This window comes from Carassius gibelio, chromosome B5, assembly GCF_023724105.1.
Source record: "Carassius gibelio isolate Cgi1373 ecotype wild population from Czech Republic chromosome B5, carGib1.2-hapl.c, whole genome shotgun sequence".
NCBI lineage: Eukaryota > Metazoa > Chordata > Actinopteri > Cypriniformes > Cyprinidae > Carassius > Carassius gibelio.
In genome coordinates, this window is record NC_068400.1 from 6,423,399 (window position 1) to 6,449,056 (window position 25,658).

The following is a 25,658-nucleotide window of genomic DNA, read 5'->3' on the forward strand; positions in this document are numbered from 1 at the left end:
CACAACAAAGCGATTTGATTACAGCGCCACCTATTTTCCAAAAATGATAATGCATCATTTTACTGGAGTTTTACTGGCTGTTTCAATTACACTCTTCCAATAATTGCTTTTCTTACTCGTTGCATTTGGTCTGATGCTCCATGCCATGCTTAGCTCCTCGCTGTGGAACTTTTATTAACGATTTTCAGCCATTTCAATTACAATCATGCAATTATTAATTTCATTATTCATTGTTGCATTTGGTCTGCTTAGCTCCTGATGTTGCCGCTGGAATGCTTGGCCCCGTGATTGCTGCTTGCAGCTATATTTATTATTATTCTTCTTCTTCCACCCCAAGTCTATGGTAGCCCATAGAACCGATTGCGGGAAAGTTGTATAATTTGGCACACTAATAGAGGACTGTCTGAACATTAACCGTAGCAAATTTGAAGTCTCTAACTCAAACTCTCTAGCGCCACCAATTGTCTAAACTTTCAAAAACTTGATGCTAATAACTCTTGAACCGTAAGCCACAAAATGAAAATTCTTTTTTCCTGTGATTCCTTGGCTCATGCCAAGTCGAATGGACACCGAAATTCAAAAATCGCAAGGCTTAGTTTTTTCGCTATCGTCAATTGTTCGTAAAACCTACTTTTTCGAACTCGTCCTAGGCCGTTGCACCGATTGTCACGAAAATTGAATCAGATAATCTTCAGACCATGCTGGCAAAAAGTTATGGAATTCAAGTTGATTTCTCAAACCGTTTCCGAATAGCTCATGAACGAATTCTTCGAAAAGCACGCAAACGTGAACGTGAGGCTATATCTCCGCAACGGTTTGGCCTATTGAGACCAATCTTGGTGGGTCTTATAACAACCATTCCCTGGGACTACCTGCAGTGTTTCGGCGCTGTGCCCCCTAGTGGTCAGGAGATATGAAAAATGCATGTTTTTGCTCATAACTTCTGAACGGTTTTGCCAAAAATCACAAAAGTGGTGTCTTTAGATTCAGTGCATCATTCCGAGTCGAATGATACCGAATTTTCCCAATTCAGCCATTTTGGGCGTCGGCCATTTTGGATTTAGTTGTAAATTGCTGTATCTTAAGAATGAAGTTCCGTATCGTTTCGCAAATAATTACAAAAATGTCCGGCTCCATGCCCTGAATGTACACAAAAAAATTGGGGGCAGCGCCACCTTGTGGTCAATAGTTATAACGATTTTTTCGAAAAATGCTAATAACTTTTGCATACATTAGCCTATTGTAACAAAGCTGATGTTGATAGATTCCTTGGGTCATGCCGAGAACACCGATACCCCATTTGTCAATTTTGGCAAAATTTCCTGTCCGCCATTTTGATTCATGTTGAAAACCTACTTTTTCGAACTCCTCCTAGACCGTTGCTCAGATTTTCACCAAATTTGATTTGGATCATCTTCAGACCATGCTGGCAAAAAGTTATGGAATTTGTGTCGATACACGTAACCGTTTTCAATTAGCGTACCAACGAATTTGCTGGAAAGATGCCAAACTGCATCTGAGGCTGTATCTCTGCAAAGGTTGGAGATATTTACACAAAACTTAATATGTGACATTGTCACATCACATTGACCACGCCACATCATTTTGGTCACAGCGCCACCTATTGGTCAAGAGTAATAAACCAATCAATAACCGCTAATTATTACATTTCCAATAATGCTAATAACTTTTGATTGCATTAGCCTATTATCATGAAACATGTCTCAAAATGTTCCTTGGGACATGCCGACAACATACATACCAATTATGTCATATTAAGCAAAACTTCCTGTCCGCCATTTTGATTCATGTTGAAAACCTTTTTTTTTAAACTCATCCTCAACCGTTTGTCTGATTTTCACCAAAATTGAATCAGATCATATTCAGACCGTGCTGACAAAAAGTTATGGATTTCGTGTCAATAGACGAAACCGTTTTTGTACAGCGCTGCTTCAGATGTCAGGCATCTTCACAAAATGAGTCTGAGGCTATATCTCTGCAAAGCCCATTAGTGGTCTTCCAGTGACATCTAGTGGTCGTAAATGCAATTTATCATACAACACTGTCTCTTTAACCTTTATAACTGTTATATGTTGTCTTAATTTCATTCCAAAGAAGCATAAGCAATTTATGTATAATTACACAGTCTAGATAATAGTACTGCACTGATTTTAAATAACCTAGATATGGCTGACAGTAAAAGAATAGAACAGAATTACAGACACACACAAACATGAAATGTTTAAACTAGTATATTAATACTCAATAAGCATGCTTAAACCCACACACAGATGCACACATTTTGTTATATATATAGATAATTAAAATAAATGATGGGTGATAAAACCTATTGCAAGTCTTCTGTTTTTATGGGCTTCTATGTCATTTTTCAGGTTTCATTGCAATCATAATCTGGCATAATTATAAACATTAGATATATCTGTATGAATAAATTGGTAAACTTTGACTCAATGTGATCTGAAATGCTTGAACAGTAATATTAAATAATAGTAATATACATTTTTTCTAGATGAATCCCTCAACAAGCCCATAAACTGTAATGTTTTAGTCTTTAGTGAGCTCATTAGTGGTCTTCCGGTGACATCTAGTGGTTATAATTGCAATTTTTTATTCAACACTGGGTTTTGAAGCTTTATAAATATTACAGTGTTCTTTTTTACCTAATCTCTGTTAAATTTTGCATGATTGTTTAGAAAAAATACAGATCTAATGCATGTGTGATTATATTACCCCTTTTTTTTGCAGTTTAATGCCATTCACAACAGAAATCTTTTGTTTTTTAGGCCTGTTTAAATGTTATCTAACCAAAGGACAAAATACAACATATTTTTTCAAAGTTATTGATCTAGAGAGTCCTGAGAATATTACTGCAGTGGTTTGATCAAGACTGAACAAAAAACCAGGTCACCCAAAACATTCAAATTCGTGGACCAATTTTATGAAAAAGGCTATAACTCGGGAACAAAATGAGATATCTTCACCAAACTCAGAACTCATATGCATGAACAAAAACTTTAGTCAAATTATTTTTTTTCCATATCTGCCACTTGGTGGCGCTACATGATGAAAAAAAACTAAAATGGCTATAACTAAGCAACCGCTGATCCAATCAACTTGAAAATTGGTATGGCACAATGTGGCATAAGTGCTCTATGAGGAATTTCACTTATCTTAAAAAACATGGCCGCCATTGGCCAAACAACTTTAAGCACCTATTTGACAAGGTTAATAGAAGTCGATCGGAACGAAAATCGGTGGGCATGTTCGACTCATTTCCCTAAAGGTCTGTAAGTATTTTGAAAGAAATTGCCCACAACATTGTCACCTCCCACAGAACACAACACAGCCATTTGATTACAGCGCCAACTATTTTCCAAAAATGATAATGCATCATTTTACTGGAGTTTTACTGGCTGTTTCAATTACACTCTTCCAATAATTGCTTTTCTTACTCGTTGCTTTTGGTCTGATGCTCCATGCCATGCTTAGCTCCTCGCTGTGGAACTTTTATTAACGATTTTCAGCCATTTCAATTACAATCATGCAATTATTAATTTCATTATTCATTGTTGCATTTGGTCTGATGCTACATATGCTTAGCTCCTGATGTTGCCGCTGGAATGCTTGGCCCCGTGATTGCTGCTTGCAGCTATATTTATTCTTCCTCTTCTTCTTCCACCCCAAGTCTATGGTAGCCCATAGAACCGATTGCGGGAAAGTTGTATAATTTGGCACACTAATAGAGGACTGTCTGAACATTAACCGTAGCAAATTTGAAGTTTCTAACTCAAACTGTCTAGCGCCACCAATTGTCTAAACTTTCAAAAACTTGATGCTAATAACTCTTGAACCGTAAGCCACAAAATGAAAATTATTTTTTCCTGTGATTCCTTGGCTCATGCCGAGTCGAATGGACACCGAAATTCAAAAATCGCAAGGTTTAGTTTTTTCGCTATCGTCAATTGTTCGTAAAACCTACTTTTTCGAACTCGTCCTAGGCCGTTGCACCGATTGTCACGAAAATTGAATGAGATAATCTTCAGACCATGCTGGCAAAAAGTTATGGAATTCAAGTTGATTTCTCAAACTGTTTCCGAATAGCTCATGAACGAATTCTTCGAAAAGCACGCAAACGTGAACGTGAGGCTATATCTCCGCAACGGTTTGGCCTATTGAGACCAATCTTGGTGGGTCTTATAACAACCATTCCCTGGGACTACCTGCAGTGTTTCGGCGCTGTGCCCCCTAGTGGTCAGGAGATATGAAAAATGCATGTTTTTGCTCATAACTTCTGAACGGTTTTGCCAAAAATCACAAAAGTGGTGTCTTTAGATTCAGTGCATCATTCCGAGTCGAATGATACCGAATTTTCCCAATTCGGCCGTTTTGGGCGTCGGCCATTTTGAATTTAGTTGTAAATTGCTGTATCTTAAGAATGAAGTTCCGTATCGTTTCGCAAATAATTACAAAAATGTCCGGCTCCATGCCCTGAATGTACACAAAAAAATTGGGGGCAGCGCCACCTTGTGGTCAATAGTTATAACGATTTTTCGAAAAATGCTAATAACTTTTGCATACATTAGCCTATTGTAACAAAGCTGATGTTGATAGATTCCTTGGGTCATGCCGAGAACACCGATACCCCATTTGTCAATTTTGGCAAAATTTCCTGTCCGCCATTTTGATTCATGTTGAAAACCTACTTTTTCGAACTCCTCCTAGACCGTTGCTCAGATTTTCACCAAATTTGATTTGGATCATCTTCAGACCATGCTGGCAAAAAGTTATGGAATTTGTGTCGATACACGTAACCGTTTTCAATTAGCGTACCAACGAATTTGCTGGAAAGATGCCAAACTGCATCTGAGGCTGTATCTCTGCAAAGGTTGGAGATATTTACACAAAACTTAATATGTGACATTGTCACATCACATTGACCACGCCACATCATTTTGGTCACAGCGCCACCTATTGGTCAAGAGTAATAAACCAATCAATAACCGCTAATTATTACATTTCCAATAATGCTAATAACTTTTGATTGCATTAGCCTATTATCATGAAACATGTCTCAAAATGTTCCTTGGGACATGCCGACAACATACATACCAATTATGTCATATTAAGCAAAACTTCCTGTCCGCCATTTTGATTCATGTTGAAAACCTTTTTTTTTAAACTCATCCTCAACCGTTTGTCTGATTTTCACCAAAATTGAATCAGATCATCTTCAGACCGTGCTGACAAAAAGTTATGGATTTCGTGTCAATAGACGAAACCGTTTTTGTACAGCGCTGCTTCAGATGTCAGGCATCTTAACAAAATGAGCCTGAGGCTATATCTCTGCAAAGCTTTGTTGTAATTAAGCCAAACTTGTGTGTGCCATTGTCTAACATGGAAAATAGGCTCACAGACACTCACACACAGAAATGAAATGGTTCAACTATTATATGAATAATCAATAAGCATGATTACACACACACACACACACAGAGAGAAGTACATGCCCACACATTTTGTTGTATGTAGATATTTGAAATAAATTATAGGTGACACACAACTCACAGAAAGACTTCTTTTCTTACATTTCTATGTCAGGTTTCATTGCATTCATATTCTGACATAATAGTAAACATTTGATATACATGTATGAATAAATTGTTGAACTTTCACTCAATGTGATCTTAAATGCTTGAACAGTAATATTAAATAATAGTAATATATATTTTTCTAGATGAATCAATCATCGAGACAATGAACTGTAATGTTTTAGTCTTTAGTGAGCCCATTAGTGGTCTTCCAGTGACATCTAGTGGTCGTAAATGCAATTTATCATACAACACTGTCTCTTTAACCTTTATAACTGTTATATGTTGTCTTAATTTCATTCCAAAGAAGCATACGCAATTTATGTATAATTTCACAGTCTGGATAATAGTACTGCACTGATTTTAAATAACCTAGATATGGCTGACAGTAAAAGAATAGAACAGAATTACAGACACACACAAACATGAAATGTTTAAACTACTATATTAATACTCAATAAGCATGCTTAAACCCACACACAGATGCACACATTTTGTTATATATATAGATAATTAAAATAAATGATGGGTGATAAAACCTATTGCAAGTCTTCTGTTTTTATGGGCTTCTATGTTCTATTTTTCAGGTTTCATTGCAATCATAATCTGGCATAATTATAAACATTAGATATATCTGTATGAAAAAATTGGTAAACTTTGACTCAATGTGATCTGAAATGCTTGAACAGTAATATTAAATAATAGTAATATACATTTTTTCTAGATGAATCCCTCAACAAGCCCATAAACTGTAATGTTTTAGTCTTTAGTGAGCTCATTAGTGGTCTTCCGGTGACATCTAGTGGTTATAATTGCAATTTTTTATTCAACACTGGGTTTTGAAGCTTTATAAATATTACAGTGTTCTTTTTTACCTAATCTCTGTTAAATTTTGCATGATTGTTTAGAAAAAATACAGATCTAATGCATGTGTGATTATATTACCCCCTTTTTTTTTGCAGTTTAATGCCATTCACAACAGAAATCTTTTGTTTTTTAGGCCTGTTTAAATGATATCTAACCAAAGGACAAAATACAACATATTTTTTCAAAGTTATTGATCTAGAGAGTCCTGAGAATATTACTGCAGTGGTTTGATCAAGACTGAACAAAAAACCAGGTGACCCAAAACATTCAAATTCGTGGACCAATTTTATGAAAAAGGCTATAACTCGGGAACAAAATGAGATATCTTCACCAAACTCAGAACTCATATGCATGAACAAAAACTTTAGTCAAATTATTATTTTTTTTTCCATATCTGCCACTTAGTGGCGCTACAGGATGAAAAAAAATCAAATGGCTATAACTAAGCAACCGTTGATCCAATCAACTTGAAAATTGATATGGCCCAATGTGGCACAAGTGCTCTATGAGGAATTTCACTTATCTTAAAAAACATGGCCGCCATTGGCCAAACAACTTTAAGCACCTATTTGACAAGGTTAATGGAAGTCGATCGGAACGAAACACGGTGGGCATGTTCGACTCATTGCCCTAAAGGTCTGTAAGTATTTTGAAAGAAATTGCCCACAACATTGTCACCTCCCACAGAACACAACAAAGCGATTTGATTACAGCGCCAACTATTTTCCAAAAATGATAATGCATCATTTTACTGGAGTTTTACTGGCTGTTTCAATTACACTCTTCCAATAATTGCTTTTCTTACTCGTTGCATTTGGTCTGATGCTCCATGCCATGCTTAGCTCCTCGCTGTGGAACTTTTATTAACGATTTCAGCCATTTCAATTACAATCATGCAATTATTAATTTCATTATTCATTGTTGCATTTGGTCTGATGCTACATATGCTTAGCTCCTGATGTTGCCGCTGGAATGCTTGGCCCCGTGATTGCTGCTTGCAGCTATATTTATTAGGGGCCAAGCACCGAAGGTGCGAAGGCACCTATTGTGTTTGTTGGCGTTATTAGGGGCCAAGCACCGAAGGTGCGAGGCACCTATTGTTTCCGTTGGCGTTATTATTATTCTGCTTCTTCTTTAGGGGCCAAGCACCGAAGGTGCGTAGGCACCTATTGTAATCGTTGGCGTTATTATTATTCTTCTTCTTCCGCCGCAAGTCTATGGCAGCCCATAGAACCGATTGCGGGAAAGTTGTATAATTTGGCACACTGATAGAGGACAGTCCCAACATTAACTATAGCAAATTTGAAGTCTCTATCTCCTACTCTCTAGCGCCACCACTTGTCCAAACTTTCAATGTTTGTATGCTAATAACTTTTGAACCGTAAGCCAGAAAATGGAAATTCTTTTTTCCTCTGAATTCTTGGCTCATGCCAAGTCGAATGAACCCCAAAATTCAAAAATCGCAAGGTTTAGTTTTTTCGCTATTTTCAATTATTCGAAAAACCTACTTTTTCGAACTCGTCCTAGACGGTTAGTCCGATTGCCACGAAAATTGGCTCAGATCATCTTCAGACCATGCTGGCAAAAAGTTATGGAATTCAAGTTGATTCGTCCAACTGTTGTCGAATGACACGTAAACAAATTTGACGAAAAGCACGCAAACATGCACGTGAGGCTATATCCCGGCAACGGTTTGTCATATTGAGACCAAACTTGGCGTGTGTTATAACAAGCATGAACTGAGACTACCTGCAGTGTTTCGACACAGCGCCACCTAGTGGTCAGGAGATATGAAAAATGCATATTTTGGCTTATAACTACTGAATGGTTTGGCCAAAAATCACACAACTGGTCTCTTTAGATTCAGTGAGTCATGTCGAGTCAAATGATATCCAATTTTCCTGTGTCGGCCATTTTAGGCGTCGGCCATTTTGAATTATGATTTAAAATGCTGTATTTTTTGAACGCAGCATCGTATCGTTTCGCAAATAATTACAAAAATATTCGGCTCCATGCCCTGAAGGTACTCAAAAAGTTTGGTGGCAGCGCCACCTTGTGGCCAATAGTTATAATGAAATATCACATAAATGCTAATAACTTTTGAATAAATTAGTCTATTTAAATTAAAATTGTCTCGCTATATTCTGTGGGTCATGCCGAGAGTATTGATACCAATAATGTGAAAATTGGCCTTACTTCCTGTCCGCCATTTTGCTTAATGTTGAAAACCTACTTTTTCGAACTCCTCCTAGACCGTCAGCCCAATTTTCACCAAATTTGACGTGCATCATCTTCAGACCATGCTGGCAAAAAGTTATGGATTTTGTGTCGATATACGTAACGGTTCTCATTTAGCGCATCAACGAATTTGCTGGAAGGGTGCCAAAATGCATTTGAGGCTGTATCTCTGCAACACTTTGACATATTTGCACCAAACTTTGTATGTGTCATCGCCACCTCACACTAACCATGCCACATAAATTTGGTAACAGCGCCACCTATTGGTCAAGAGTAATAAACCATTCATTAACCATGAGTAATTACACTTTTTAAAATGCTAATAACTTTTTAATGCATTAGCCTATTTGAAGGAAACTGGGCTCAAAATATTCCCTGGCTTATGCCGATAACATAGATACCAAATATACCACGGTAAGCTGAACTTCCGGTCCGCCATTTTGATTTATGTTGAAAACATACTTTTTCGAACTCCTGATCAACCGTATGTCCGATTTTCACCAAATTCGAATCAAATGATCTTCAGGCTATACTGATTCAAAGTTATGGATTTTGAGTCGATAGACAAAACCGTTTTCGCATACCACATCGACGAATTTGAGGCACAATGAGAAAATGACACTTGAGGCTATATCCCTGGAATGCTTTGGCATATTGACACCAAACTTTGTGTGTGTCATTGAAAAGTCACACAGAGTACACCAAATTGATTTTATAACAGTGTCACCTATTGGTCAAGCTTGATAAACCAAGTAATCATGCTACTAGAGGTGGTATTGGTGTTTTTTTTTTTTTTGCCATTTCAAATACAATAATTCCAAAATTGCTGTTATTGCTCATTAATGTATTTGGTGTGATGCTTTATGCGATGCTTAGCTACTACATTTGCCATTGGAGTGCTTGGCCCCGTAATTGCTGCTTGCAGCTATATTCTTCTTCTTCTTCTTCTTCTTCCGCCGCAAGTCTATGGCAGCCCATAGAACGGATTGCGGGAAAGTTGTATAATTTGGCACACTGATAGAGGACAGTCCCAACATTAACTATAGCAAATTTGAAGTCTCTATCTCCTACTCTCTAGCGCCACCACTTGTCCAAACTTTCAATGTTTGTATGCTAATAACTTTTGAACCGTAAGCCAGAAAATGGAAATTCTTTTTTCCTCTGAATCCTTGGCTCATGCCAAGTCGAATGAACTCCAAAATTCAAAAATCGCAAGGTTTAGTTTTTTCGCTATTTTCAATTATTCGAAAAACCTACTTTTTCGAACTCGTCCTAGACGGTTAGTCCGATTGCCACGAAAATTGGCTCAGATCATCTTCAGACCATGCTGGCAAAAAGTTATGGAATTCAAGTTGATTCGTCCAACTGTTGTCGAATGACACGTAAACAAATTTGACAAAAAGCACGCAAACATGCACGTGAGGCTATATCCCGGCAACGGTTTGTCATATTGAGACCAAACTTGGCGTGTGTTATAACAAGCATGAACTGAGACTACCTGCAGTGTTTCGACACAGCGCCACCTAGTGGTCAGGAGATATGAAAAATGCATATTTTGGCTTATAACTACTGAATGGTTTGGCCAAAAATCACACAACTGGTCTCTTTAGATTCAGGGAGTCATGTCGAGTCAAATGATATCCAATTATCCTGTGTCGGCCATTTTAGGCATCGGCCATTTTGAATTATGATTTAAAATGCTGTATTTTTTGAACGCAGCATCGTATCGTTTCGCAAATAATTACAAAAATATTCGGCTCCATGCCCTGAAGGTACTCAAAAAGTTTGGTGGCAGCGCCACCTTGTGGCCAATAGTTATAATGAAATATCACATAAATGCTAATAACTTTTGAATAAATTAGTCTATTTAAATTAAAATGGTCTCGCTATATTCTGTGGGTCATGCCGAGAGTATTGATACCAATAATGTGAAAATTGGCCTTACTTCCTGTCCGCCATTTTGCTTAATGTTGAAAACCTACTTTTTCGAACTCCTCCTAGACCGTTAGCCCAATTTTCACCAAATTTGACGTGCATCATCTTCAGACCATGCTGGCAAAAAGTTATGGATTTTGTGTCGATATACGTAACGGTTCTCATTTAGCGCATCAACGAATTTGCTGGAAGGGTGCCAAAATGCATTTGAGGCTGTATCTCTGCAACACTTTGACATATTTGCACCAAACTTTGTATGTTTCATCGCCACCTCACACTGACCATGCCACATAAATTTGGTAACAGCGCCACCTATTGGTCAAGAGTAATAAACCATTCATTAACCATGAGTAATTACACTTTTTAAAATGCTAATAACTTTTTAATGCATTAGCCTATTTGAAGGAAACTGGGCTCAAAATATTCCCTGGCTTATGCCGATTACATAGATACCAAATATACCACGGTAAGCTGAACTTCCGGTCCGCCATTTTGATTTATGTTGAAAACATACTTTTTCGAACTCCTCATCAACCGTATGTCCGATTTTCACCAAATTCGAATCAAATGATCTTCAGGCTATACTGATTCAAAGTTATGGATTTTGAGTCGATAGACAAAACCGTTTTCGCATACCACATCGACGAATTTGAGGCACAATGAGAAAATGACACTTGAGGCTGTATCCCTGGAATGCTTTGGCATATTGACACCAAACTTTGTGTGTGTCATTGAAAAGTCACACAGAGTACACCAAATTGATTTTATAACAGTGTCACCTATTGGTCAAGCTTGATAAACCAAGTAATCATGCTACTAGAGGTAGTATTGGTGTTTTTTTTTTTTTTTTGCCATTTCAAATACAATAATTCCAAAATTGCTGTTATTGCTCATTAATGTATTTGGTGTGATGCTTTATGCAATGCTTAGCTCCTACATTTGCCGTTGGAGTGCTTGGCCCCGTAATTGCTGCTTGCAGCTATATTTAGGGGCCAAGCACCGAAGGTGCGAAGGCACCTATTGTGTTTGTTGGCGTTATTATTCTTCTTCTTCCACCCCAAGTCTATGGTAGCCCATAGAACCGATTGCGGGAAAGTTGTATAATTTGGCACACTAATAGAGGACTGTCTGAACATTAACCGTAGCAAATTTGAAGTCTCTAACTCAAACTCTCTAGCGCCACCAATTGTCTAAACTTTCAAAAACTTGATGCTAATAACTCTTGAACCGTAAGCCACAAAATGAAAATTCTTTTTTCCTGTGATTCCTTGGCTCATGCCGAGTCGAATGGACACCGAAATTCAAAAATCGCAAGGTTTAGTTTTTTCGCTATCGTCAATTGTTCGTAAAACCTACTTTTTCGAACTCGTCCTAGGCCGTTGCACCGATTGTCACGAAAATTGAATCAGATAATCTTCAGACCATGCTGGCAAAAAGTTATGGAATTCAAGTTGATTTCTCAAACCGTTTCCGAATAGCTCATGAACGAATTCTTCGAAAAGCACGCAAACGTGAACGTGAGGCTATATCTCCGCAACGGTTTGGCCTATTGAGACCAATCTTGGTGGGTCTTATAACAACCATTCCCTGGGACTACCTGCAGTGTTTCGGCGCTGTGCCCCCTAGTGGTCAGGAGATATGAAAAATGCATGTTTTTGCTCATAACTTCTGAATGGTTTTGCCAAAAATCGCAAAAGTGGTGTCTTTAGATTCAGTGCATCATTCCGAGTCGAATGATACCGAATTTTACCAATTCGGCCATTTTGGGCGTCGGCCATTTTGAATTTAGTTGTAAATTGCTGTATCTTAAGAATGAAGTTCCGTATCATTTCGCAAATAATTACAAAAATGTCCGGCTCCATGCCCTGAATGTACACAAAAAAATTGGGGGCAGCGCCACCTTGTGGTCAATAGTTATAACGATTTTTTGAAAAATGCTAATAACTTTTGCATACATTAGCCTATTGTAACAAAGCTGATGTTGATAGATTCCTTGGGTCATGCCGAGAACACAGATACCCCATTTGTCAATTTTGACAAAATTTCCTGTCCGCCATTTTGATTCATGTTGAAAACCTACTTTTTCGAACTCCTCCTAGACCGTTGCTCAGATTTTCACCAAATTTGATTTGGATCATCTTCAGACCATGCTGGCAAAAAGTTATGGAATTTGTGTCGATACACGTAACCGTTTTCAATTAGCGTACCAACGAATTTGCTGGAAAGATGCCAAACTGCATCTGAGGCTGTATCTCTGCAAAGGTTGGAGATATTTACACAAAACTTAATATGTGACATTGTCACATCACATTGACCACGCCACATCATTTTGGTCACAGCGCCACCTATTGGTCAAGAGTAATAAACCAATCAATAACCGCTAATTATTACATTTCCAATAATGCTAATAACTTTTGATTGCATTAGCCTATTATCATGAAACATGTCTCAACATGTTCCTTGGGACATGCCGACAACATACATACCAATTATGTCATATTAAGCAAAACTTCCTGTCCGCCATTTTGATTCATGTTGAAAACTTTTTTTTTTAAACTCATCCTCAACCGTTTGTCTGATTTTCACCAAAATTGAATCAGATCATCTTCAGACCGTGCTGACAAAAAGTTATGGATTTCGTGTCAATAGACGAAACCGTTTTTGTACAGCGCTGCTTCAGATGTCAGGCATCTTCACAAAATGAGTCTGAGGCTATATCTCTGCAAAGCTTTGTTGTAATTAAGCCAAACTCGTGTGTGCCATTGTCTAACATGGAGAATAGGCTCACAGACACTCACACACAGAAATGAAATGGTTCAACTATTATATGAATAATCAATAAGCATGATTACACACACACACACACACACACACAGAGAAGTACATGCCCACACATTTTGTTGTATGTAGATATTTGAAATAAATTATAGGTGACACACAACTCACAGAAAGACTTCTTTTCTTACATTTCTATGTCAGGTTTCATTGCATTCATATTCTGACATAATAGTAAACATTTGATATACATGTATGAATAAATTGTTGAACTTTCACTCAATGTGATCTTAAATGCTTGAACAGTAATATTAAATAATAGTAATATATATTTTTCTAGATGAATCAATCATCGAGACAATGAACTGTAATGTTTTAGTCTTTAGTGAGCCCATTAGTGGTCTTCCAGTGACATCTAGTGGTCGTAAATGCAATTTATCATACAACACTGTCTCTTTAACCTTTATAACTGTTATATGTTGTCTTAATTTCATTCCAAAGAAGCATACGCAATTTATGTATAATTTCACAGTCTAGATAATAGTACTGCACTGATTTTAAATAACCTAGATATGGCTGACAGTAAAAGAATAGAACAGAATTACAGACACACACAAACATGAAATGTTTAAACTACTATATTAATACTCAATAAGCATGCTTAAACCCACACACAGATGCACACATTTTGTTATATATATAGATAATTAAAATAAATGATGGGTGATAAAACCTATTGCAAGTCTTCTGTTTTTATGGGCTTCTATGTCATTTTTCAGGTTTCATTGCAATCATAATCTGGCATAATTATAAACATTAGATATATCTGTATGAATAAATTGGTAAACTTTGATTCTGTGTGATCTGAAATGCTTGAACAGTTATATTAAATAATAGTAATATAAATTTTTTCTAGATGAATCCCTCAACAAGCCCATAAACTGTAATGTTTTAGTCTTTAGTGAGCTCATTAGTGGTCTTCCGGTGACATCTAGTGGTTATAATTGCAATTTTTTATTCAACACTGGGTTTTGAAGCTTTATAAATATTACAGTGTTCTTTTTTACCTAATCTCTGTTAAATTTTGCATGATTGTTTAGAAAAAATACAGATCTAATGCATGTGTGATTATATTACCCCTTTTTTTTTTTGCAGTTTAATGCCATTCACAACAGAAATCTTTTGTTTTTTAGGCCATTTTAACTGTTATAGCACCAGCTATTTTCTGATCTTAATGAAACTTTGCATGCTTGGTGGGTCATCTTTCACATGTTATAACCAAGTTTCATAAAGTTTTGAGTTTTTGTTTCAGTTTTATAGGCTTTAGGTTACATGTGGCCACGGCCCTTTCCTAAATGACCTCTTATAGCTAACCAAAGGACAAAATGCAACATATTTTGGAAAATTATTGATCTAGAGAGTCCATAGAATATTATTGCAGTGGTTTGATCAAGACTGAACAAAAAACCAGGTGACCCAAAACATTCAAATTCGTGGACCAATTTTACGAAAAAGGCTATAACTCGGGAACAAAATTAGATATCTTCACCAAACTCAGAACTCATTTGCATGAACAAAAACTTTAGTCAAATTATTTTTTTTTTCCATATCTGCCACTTGGTGGCGCTACAGGATGAAAAAAAAATCAAATGGCTATAACTAAGCAACCGTTGATCCAATCAACTTGAAAATTGATATGGCCCAATGTGGCACAAGTGCTCTATGAGGAATTTCACTTATCTTAAAAAACATGGCCGCCATTGGCCAAACAACTTTAAGCACCTATTTGGCAAGGTTAATGGAAGTCGATCGGAACGAAACTCGGTGGGCATGTTCGACTCATTGCCCTAAAGGTCTGTAAGTATTTTGAAAGAAATTGCCCACAACATTGTCACCTCCCACAGAACACAACAAAGCGATTTGATTACAGCGCCACCTATTTTCCAAAAATGATAATGCATCATTTTACTGGAGTTTTACTGGCTGTTTCAATTACACTCTTCCAATAATTGCTTTTCTTACTCGTTGCATTTGGTCTGATGCTCCATGCCATGCTTAGCTCCTCGCTGTGGAACTTTTATTAACGATTTTCAGCCATTTCAATTACAATCATGCAATTATTAATTTCATTATTAATTGTTGCATTTGGTCTGATGCTACATATGCTTAGCTCCTGATGTTGCCGTTGGAGTGCTTGGCCCCGTGATTGCTGCTTGCAGCTATATTTAGGGGCCAAGCACCGAAGGTGCGAAGGCACCTATTGTGTTCGTTGGCGTTATTAGGGGCCAAGCACCGAAGGTGCGTAGGCACCTATTGTAATCGTTGGCGTTATTATTATTAGGGGCCAAGCACCGAAGGTGCGTAGGCACCTATTGTAATCGTTGGCGTTATTATTATTCTGCTTCTTCTTCTTCTTCTTCTTCTTCTTCCGCCGCAAGTCTATGGCAGCCCATAGAACCGATTGCGGGAAAGTTGTATAATTTGGCACACTGATAGAGGACAGTCCCAACATTAACTATAGCTAATTTGAAGTCTCTAACTCCTACTCTCTAGCGCCACCACTTGTCCAAACTTTCAATGTTTGTATGCTAATAACTTTTGAACCGTAAGCCAGAAAATGGAAATTCTTTTTTCCTCTGAATCCTTGGCCCATGCCAAGTCGAATGAACCCCAAAATTCAAAAATCGCAAGGTTTAGTTTTTTCGCTATTTTCAATTTTTCGAAAAACCTACTTTTTCGAACTCGTGCTAGACGGTTAGTCCGATTGCCACGAAAATTGGCTCAGATCATCTTCAGACCATGCTGGCAAAAAGTTATGGAATTCAAGTTGATTCGTCCAACCATTGTCGAATGACACGTAAACAAATTTGACGAAAAGCACGCAAAAATGCACTTGAGGCTATATCTCAGCAACGGTTTGGCATATTGAGACCAAACTTGGTGTGTGTTATAATAAGCATGACCTGAGACTACCTGCAGTGTTTCGACACAGCGCCACCTAGTGGTCAGGAGATATGAAAAATGCATATTTTGGCTTATATCTTCTGAATGGTTTGGCCAAAAATCACACAACTGGTCTCTTTAGATTCAGTGAGTCATGTCGAGTCGTATGATATGCAAATTTCCCGTGTCAGCCATTTTAGGCGTCGGCCATTTTGAATTATGTTTTAAAATGCTGTATTTTTTCAACGCAGCATCGTATCGTTTCGCAAATAATTACAAAAATATTCGGCTCCATGCCCTGAATGTACTCAAAAAGCTTGGTGGCAGCGCCACCTTGTGGTCAAGAGTTATAATGAATTATCACAAAAATGCTAATAACTTTTGAGTAAATTAGACAATTGAAATGCAAATGGTCTCCCCGTATTCTTTGGTTCATGCCGAGAACATAGATACCAATTATGCCAAAATTGGCCATACTTCCTGTCCGCCATTTTGATTTATGTTGAAAACCTACTTTTTCGAACTCCTCATCAACCGTTAGTCCGATTTTCACCAAAATTGACTCAGATGATCTGTAGACTGTCCTGACAAAATGTTATGGATTTTGTATCGATAGACAAAACCGTTTTCGCATACCACAGCGACGAATTTGAGGCACAATGCCAAAATGACACTTGAGGCTGTATCTCTGCAATGCTTTGGCATATTGACACCAAACTTTGTTTGTGTCATTGAAAAGTCACACAGAGTACACCAAATTGACTTGATAACAGCACCACCTATTGGTCAATTTTGATAAGCCAGTAAATCATGCTACTAGAGGTTGTATTTATGATTTTTTTTAGCCATTTCAATTACAATCATCCTAAAATTGCTGTTATTGCTCATTAATGCATTTGGTGTGATGCTCCATGCCATGCTTAGCTCCTACATTTGCCGTTGGAGTGCTTGGCCCCGTAATTGCTGCTTGCAGCTATATTTCTGCTTCTTCTTCTTCTTCTTCTTCTTCCGCCGCAAGTCTATGGCAGCCCATAGAACCGATTGCGGGAAAGTTGTATAATTTGGCACACTGATAGAGGACAGTCCCAACATTAACTATAGCTAATTTGAAGTCTCTAACTCCTACTCTCTAGCGCCACCAGTTGTCCAAACTTTCAATGTTTGTATGCTAATAACTTTTGAACCGTAAGCCAGAAAATGGAAATTCTTTTTTCCTCTGAATCCGTGGCTCATGCCAAGTCGAATGAACCCCAAAATTCAAAAATCGCAAGGTTTAGTTTTTTCGCTATTTTCAATTATTCGAAAAACCTACTTTTTCGAACTCGTCCTAGACGGTTAGTCCGATTGCCACGAAAATTGGCTCAGATCATCTTCAGACCATGCTGGCAAAAAGTTATGGAATTCAAGTTGATTCGTCCAACTGTTGTCGAATGACACGTAAACAAATTTGACGAAAAGCACGCAAACATGCACGTGAGGCTATATCCCGGCAACGGTTTGTCATATTGAGACCAAACTTGGCGTGTGTTATAACAAGCATGAACTGAGACTACCTGCAGTGTTTCGACACAGCGCCACCTAGTGGTCAGGATATATGAAAAATGCATATTTTGGCTTATAACTACTGAATGGTTTGGCCAAAAATCACACAACTGGTCTCTTTAGATTCAGTGAGTCATGTCGAGTCAAATGATATCCAATTTTCCTGTGTCGGCCATTTTAGGCGTCGGCCATTTTGAATTATGATTTAAAATGCTGTATTTTTTGAACGCAGCATCGTATCGTTTCGCAAATAATTACAAAAATATTCGGCTCCATGCCCTGAAGGTACTCAAAAAGTTTGGTGGCAGCGCCACCTTGTGGCCAATAGTTATAATGAAATATCACATAAATGCTAATAACTTTTGAATAAATTAGTCTATTAAAATTAAAATGGTCTCGCTATATTATGTGGGTCATGCCGAGAGTATTGATACCAATAATGTGAAAATTGGCCTTACTTCCTGTCCGCCATTTTGCTTAATGTTGAAAACCTACTTTTTCGAACTCCTCCTAGACCGTTAGCCCAATTTTCACCAAATTTGACGTGCATCATCTTCAGACCATGCTGGCAAAAAGTTATGGATTTTGTGTCGATATACGTAACGGTTCTCATTTAGCGCATCAACGAATTTGCTGGAAGGGTGCCAAAATGCATTTGAGGCTGTATCTCTGCAACACTTTGACATATTTGCACCAAACTTTGTATGTGTCATTGCCACCTCACACTGACCATGCCACATAAATTTGGTATCAGCGCCACCTATTGGTCAAGAGTAATAAACCATTCATTAACCATGAGTAATTACACTTTTTAAAATGCTAATAACTTTTTAATGCATTAGCCTATTTGAAGGAAACTGGGCTCAAAATATTCCCTGGCTTATGCCGATAACATAGATACCAAATATACCACGGTAAGCTGAACTTCCGGTCCGCCATTTTGATTTATGTTGAAAACATACTTTTTCGAACTCCTGATCAACCGTATGTCCGATTTTCACCAAATTCGAATCAAATGATCTTCAGGCTATACTGATTCAAAGTTATGGATTTTGAGTCGATAGACAAAACCGTTTTCGCATACCACATCGACGAATTTGAGGCACAATGAGAAAATGACACTTGAGGCTGTATCCCTGGAATGCTTTGGCATATTGACACCAAACTTTGTGTGTGTCATTGAAAAGACACACAGAGTACACCAAATTGATTTTATAACAGTGTCACCTATTGGTCAAGCTTGATAAACCAAGTAATCATGCTACTAGAGGTGGTATTGGTGTTTTTTTTTTTTTTGCCATTTCAAATACAATAATTCCAAAATTGCTGTTATTGCTCATTAATGTATTTGGTGTGATGCTTTATGCGATGCTTAGCTACTACATTTGCCGTTGGAGTGCTTGGCCCCGTAATTGCTGCTTGCAGCTATATTTAGGGGCCAAGCACCGAAGGTGCGAAGGCACCTATTGTGTTTGTTGGCGTTATTAGGGGCCAAGCACCGAAGGTGCGTAGGCACCTATTGTAATCGTTGGCGTTATTATTATTAGGGGCCAAGCACCGAAGGTGCGTAGGCACCTATTGTTTTCGTTGGCGTTATTATTATTCTTCTTCTTCTTCTTCTTCTTCCGCCGCAAGTCTATGGCAGCCCATAGAACCGATTGCGGGAAAGTTGTATAATTTGGCACACTGATAGAGGACAGACCCAACATTAACTATAGCTAATTTGAAGTCTCTAACTCCTACTCTCTAGCGCCACCACTTGTCCAAACTTTCAATGTTTGTATGCTAATAACTTTTGAACCGTAAGCCAGAAAATGGAAATTCTTTTTTCCTCTGAATCCTTGACTCATGCCAAGTCGAATGAACCCCAACATTCAAAAATCGCAAGGTTTAGTTTTTTCGCTATTTTCAATTTTTCGAAAAACATACTTTTTCGAACTCGTCCTAGACGGTTAGTCCGATTGCCACGAAAATTGGCTCAGATCATCTTCAGACCATGTTGGCAAAAAGTTATGGAATTCAAGTTGATTTGTCCAACCGTTGTCGAATGACACGTAAACAAATTTGACGAAAAGCACGCAAAAATGCACTTGAGGCTATATCTCAGCAACGGTTTGGCATATTGAGACCAAACTTGGTGTATGTTATAATAAGCATGACCTGAGACTACCTGCAGTGTTTCGACACAGTGCCACCTAGTGGTCAGGAGATATGAAAAATGCATATTTTGGCTTATATCTTCTGAATGGTTTGGCCAAAAATCACACAACTGGTCTCTTTAGATTCAGTGAGTCATGTCGAGTCAAATGATATCCAATTTTCCTGTGTCGGCCATTTTAGGCGTCGGCCATTTTGAATTATGATTTAAAATGCTGTATTTTTTGAACGCAGCATCGTATCGTTTCGCAAATAATTACAAAAATATTCGGCTCCATGCCCTGAAGGTACTCAAAACGTTTGGTGGCAGCGCCACCTTGTGGCCAATAGTTATAATGAAATATCACATAAATGCTAATAACTTTTGAATAAATTAGTCTATTAAAATTAAAATGGTCTCGCTATATTCTGTGGGTCATGCCGAGAGTATTGATACCAATAATGTGAAAATTGGCCTTACTTCCTGTCCGCCATTTTGCTTAATGTTGAAAACCTACTTTTTCGAACTCCTCCTAGACCGTTAGCCCAATTTTCACCAAATTTGACGTGCATCATCTTCAGACCATGCTGGCAAAAAGTTATGGATTTTGTGTCGATATACGTAACGGTTCTCATTTAGCGCATCAACGAATTTGCTGGAAGGGTGCCAAAATGCATTTGAGGCTGTATCTCTGCAACACTTTGACATATTTGCACCAAACTTTGTATGTGTCATCGCCACCTCACACTGACCATGCCACATAAATTTGGTAACAGCGCCACCTATTGGTCAAGAGTAATAAACCATTCATTAACCATGAGTAATTACACTTTTTAAAATGCTAATAACTTTTTAATGCATTAGCCTATTTGAAGGAAACTGGGCGCAAAATATTCCCTGGCTTATGCCGATAACATAGATACCAAATATACCACGGTAAGCTGAACTTCCGGTCCGCCATTTTGATTTATGTTGAAAACATACTTTTTCGAACTCCTGATCAACCGTATGTCCGATTTTCACCAAATTCGAATCAAATGTTCTTCAGGCTATACTGATTCAAAGTTATGGATTTTGAGTCGATAGACAAAACCGTTTTCGCATACCACATCGACGAATTTGAGGCACAATGAGAAAATGACACTTGAGGCTGTATCCCTGGAATGCTTTGGCATATTGACACCAAACTTTGTGTGTGTCATTGAAAAGTCACACAGAGTACACCAAATTGATTTTATAACAGTGTCACCTATTGGTCAAGCTTGATAAACCAAGTAATCATGCTACTAGAGGTGGTATTGGTGTTTTTTTTTTTTGCCATTTCAAATACAATAATTCCAAAATTGCTGTTATTGCTCATTAATGTATTTGGTGTGATGCTCCATGCCATGCTTAGCTACTACATTTGCCGTTGGAGTGCTTGGCCCCGTAATTGCTGCTTGCAGCTATATTTCTTCTTCTTCTTCTTCTTCTTCTTCTTCTTCTTCTTCCGCCGCAAGTCTATGGCAGCCCATAGAACCGATTGCGGGAAAGTTGTATAATTTGGCACACTGATAGAGGACAGTCCCAACATTAACTTTAGCAAATTTGAAGTCTCTATCTCCTACTCTCTAGCGCCACCACTTGTCCAAACTTTCAATGTTTGTATGCTAATAACTTTTGAACCGTAAGCCAGAAAGTGGAAATTCTTTTTTCCTCTGAATCCTTGGCTCATGCCAAGTCGAATGAACCCCAAAATTCAAAAATCGCAAGGTTTAGTTTTTTTCGCTATTTTCAATTATTCGAAAAACCTACTTTTTCGAACTCGTCCTAGACGGTTAGTCCGATTGCCACGAAAATTGGCTCAGATCATCTTCAGACCATGCTGGCAAAAAGTTATGGAATTCAAGTTGATTCGTCCAACTGTTGTCGAATGACACATAAACAAATTTGACGAAAAGCACGCAAACATGCACGTGAGGCTATATCCCAGCAACGGCTTGTCATATTGAGACCAAACTTGGCGTGTGTTATAACAAGCATGAACTGAGACTACCTGCAGTGTTTCGACACAGCGCCACCTAGTGGTCAGGAGATATGAAAAATGCATATTTTGGCTTATAACTACTGAATGGTTTGGCCAAAAATCACACAACTGGTCTCTTTAGATTCAGTGAGTCATGTCGAGTCAAATGATATCCAATTTTCCTGTGTCGGCCATTTTAGGCGTCGGCCATTTTGAATTATGATTTAAAATGCTGTATTTTTTGAACGCAGCATCGTATCGTTTCGCAAATAATTACAAAAATATTCGGCTCCATGCCCTGAAGGTACTCAAAAAGTTTGGTGGCAGCGCCACCTTGTGGCCAATAGTTATAATGAAATATCACATAAATGCTAATAACTTTTGAATAAATTAGTCTATTAAAATTAAAATGGTCTCGCTATATTCTGTGGGTCATGCCGAGAGTATTGATACCAATAATGTGAAAATTGGCCTTACTTCCTGTCCGCCATTTTGCTTAATGTTGAAAACCTACTTTTTCGAACTCCTCCTAGACCGTTAGCCCAATTTTCACCAAATTTGACGTGCATTATCTTCAGACCATGCTGGCAAAAAGTTATGGATTTTGTGTCGATATACGTAACGGTTCTCATTTAGCGCATCAACGAATTTGCTGGAAGGGTGCCAAAATGCATTTGAGGCTGTATCTCTGCAACACTTTGACATATTTGCACCAAACTTTGTATGTGTCATCGCCACCTCACACTGACCATGCCACATAAATTTGGTAACAGCGCCACCTATTGGTCAAGAGTAATAAACCATTCATTAACCATGAGTAATTACAATTTTTAAAATGCGAATAACTTTTTAATGCATTAGCCTATTTGAAGGAAACTGGGCTCAAAATATTCCCTGGCTTATGCCGATAACATAGATACCAAATATACCACGGTAAGCTGAACTTCCGGTCCGCCATTTTGATTTATGTTGAAAACATACTTTTTCGAACTCCTGATCAACCGTATGTCCGATTTTCACCAAATTCGAATCAAATGATCTTCAGGCTATACTGATTCAAAGTTATGGATTTTGAGTCGATAGACAAAACCGTTTTCGCATACCACATCGACGAATTTGAGGCACAATGAGAAAATGACACTTGAGGCTGTATCCCTGGAATGCTTTGGCATATTGACACCAAACTTTGTGTGTGTCCTTGAAAAGTCACACAGAGTACACCAAATTGATTTTATAACAGTGCCACCTATTGGTCAAGCTTGATAAGCCAAGTAATCATGCTACTAGAGGTGGTATTGTTTTTTTTGTTTTTTTTGCCATTTCAAATACAATAATTCCAAAATTGCAGTTATTGCTCATTAATGTATTTGGTGTGATGCTTCATGCCATGCTTAGCTCCTACATTTGCCGTTGGAGTGCTTGGCCCCGTAATTGCTGCTTGCAGCTATATTTATTATTATTATTCTTCTTCTTCCACCCCAAGTCTATGGTAGCCCATAGAACCGATTGCGGGAAAGTTGTATAATTTGGCACACTAATAGAGGACTGTCTGAACATTAACCGTAGCAAATTTGAAGTCTCTAACTCAAACTCTCTAGCGCCACCAATTGTCTAAACTTTCAAAAACTTGATGCTAATAACTCTTGAACCGTAAGCCACAAAATGAAAATTCTTTTTTCCTGTGATTCCTTGGCTCATGCCGAGTCGAATGGACACCGAAATTCAAAAATCGCAAGGCTTAGTTTTTTCGCTATCATCAATTGTTCGTAAAACCTACTTTTTCGAACTCGTCCTAGGCCGTTGCACCGATTGTCACGAAAATTGAATCAGATAATCTTCAGACCATGCTGGCAAAAAGTTATGGAATTCAAGTTGATTTCTCAAACCGTTTCCGAATAGCTCATGAACGAATTCTTCGAAAAGCACGCAAACATGAACGTGAGGCTATATCTCCGCAACGGTTTGGTCTATTGAGACCAATCTTGGTGGGTCTTATAACAACCATTCCCTGGGACTACCTGCAGTGTTTCGGCGCTGTGCCCCCTAGTGGTCAGGAGATATGAAAAATGCATGTTTTTGCTCATAACTTCTGAACGGTTTTGCCAAAAATCACAAAAGTGGTGTCTTTAGATTCAGTGCATCATTCCGAGTCGAATGATACCGAATTTTCCCAATTCGGCCATTTTGGGCGTCGGCCATTTTGGATTTAGTTGTAAATTGCTGTATCTTAAGAATGAAGTTCCGTATCGTTTCGCAAATAATTACAAAAATGTCCGGCTCCATGCCCTGAATGTACACAAAAAAATTGGGGGCAGCGCCACCTTGTGGTCAATAGTTATAACGATTTTTTCGAAAAATGCTAATAACTTTTGCATACATTAGCCTATTGTAACAAAGCTGATGTTGATAGATTCCTTGGGTCATGCCGAGAACACCGATACCCCATTTGTCAATTTTGGCAAAATATCCTGTCCGCCATTTTGATTCATGTTGAAAACCTACTTTTTCGAACTCCTCCTAGACCGTTGCTCAGATTTTCACCAAATTTGATTTGGATCATCTTCAGACCATGCTGGCAAAAAGTTATGGAATTTGTGTCGATACACGTAACCGTTTTCAATTAGCGTACCAACGAATTTGCTGGAAAGATGCCAAACTGCATCTGAGGCTGTATCTCTGCAAAGGTTGGAGATATTTACACAAAACTTAATATGTGACATTGTCACATCACATTGACCACGCCACATCATTTTGGTCACAGCGCCACCTATTGGTCAAGAGTAATAAACCAATCAATAACCGCTAATTATTACATTTCCAATAATGCTAATAACTTTTGATTGCATAAGCCTATTATCATGAAACATGTCTCAAAATGTTCCTTGGGACATGCCGACAACATGCATACCAATTATGTCATATTAAGCAAAACTTCCTGTCCGCCATTTTGATTCATGTTGAAAACCTTTTTTTTTAAACTCATCCTCAACCGTTTGTCTGATTTTCACCAAAATTGAATCAGATCATCTTCAGACCGTGCTGACAAAAAGTTATGGATTTCGTGTCAATAGACGAAACCGTTTTTGTACAGCGCTGCTTCAGATGTCAGGCATCTTCACAAAATGAGTCTGAGGCTATATCTCTGCAAAGCTTTGTTGTAATTAAGCCAAACTTGTGTGTGCCATTGTCTAACATGGAGAATAGGCTCACAGACACTCACACACAGAAATGAAATGGTTCAACTATTATATGAATAATCAATAAGCATGATTACACACACACACACACACACAGAGAGAGAAGTACATGCCCACACATTTTGTTGTATGTAGATATTTGAAATAAATTATAGGTGACACACAACTCACAGAAAGACTTCTTTTCTTACATTTCTATGTCAGGTTTCATTGCATTCATATTCTGACATAATAGTAAACATTTGATATACATGTATGAATAAATTGTTGAACTTTCACTCAATGTGATCTTAAATGCTTGAACAGTAATATTAAATAATAGTAATATATATTTTTCTAGATGAATCAATCATCGAGACAATGAACTGTAATGTTTTAGTCTTTAGTGAGCCCATTAGTGGTCTTCCAGT

General features: G+C 37.9%; 2 long non-coding RNA genes across 3 annotated transcripts in view; one reads left to right on the forward strand and one right to left on the reverse strand.

The window, feature by feature from the left end:
* Positions 1–21,419, reverse strand: part of LOC127957739 (uncharacterized) — a 180,308-nt gene extending 158,889 nt beyond the window's left edge. For both annotated transcript variants that reach the window (XR_008153838.1, XR_008153837.1), the window contains exons 1-2: positions 21,296–21,419; positions 16,878–19,136 (exon numbers count right to left, since the gene is read on the reverse strand). This is a non-coding gene — a long non-coding RNA (uncharacterized LOC127957739). The remainder of the gene's footprint in view (positions 1–16,877; positions 19,137–21,295) is intronic.
* LOC127957741 (uncharacterized) overlaps positions 1–23,224 on the forward strand; it is a 65,158-nt gene extending 41,934 nt beyond the window's left edge. Inside the window, exon 3 of the long non-coding RNA XR_008153841.1 lies at positions 21,799–23,224. This is a non-coding gene — a long non-coding RNA (uncharacterized LOC127957741). The remainder of the gene's footprint in view (positions 1–21,798) is intronic.
* Positions 23,225–25,658: the final 2,434 nt, after the last annotated feature.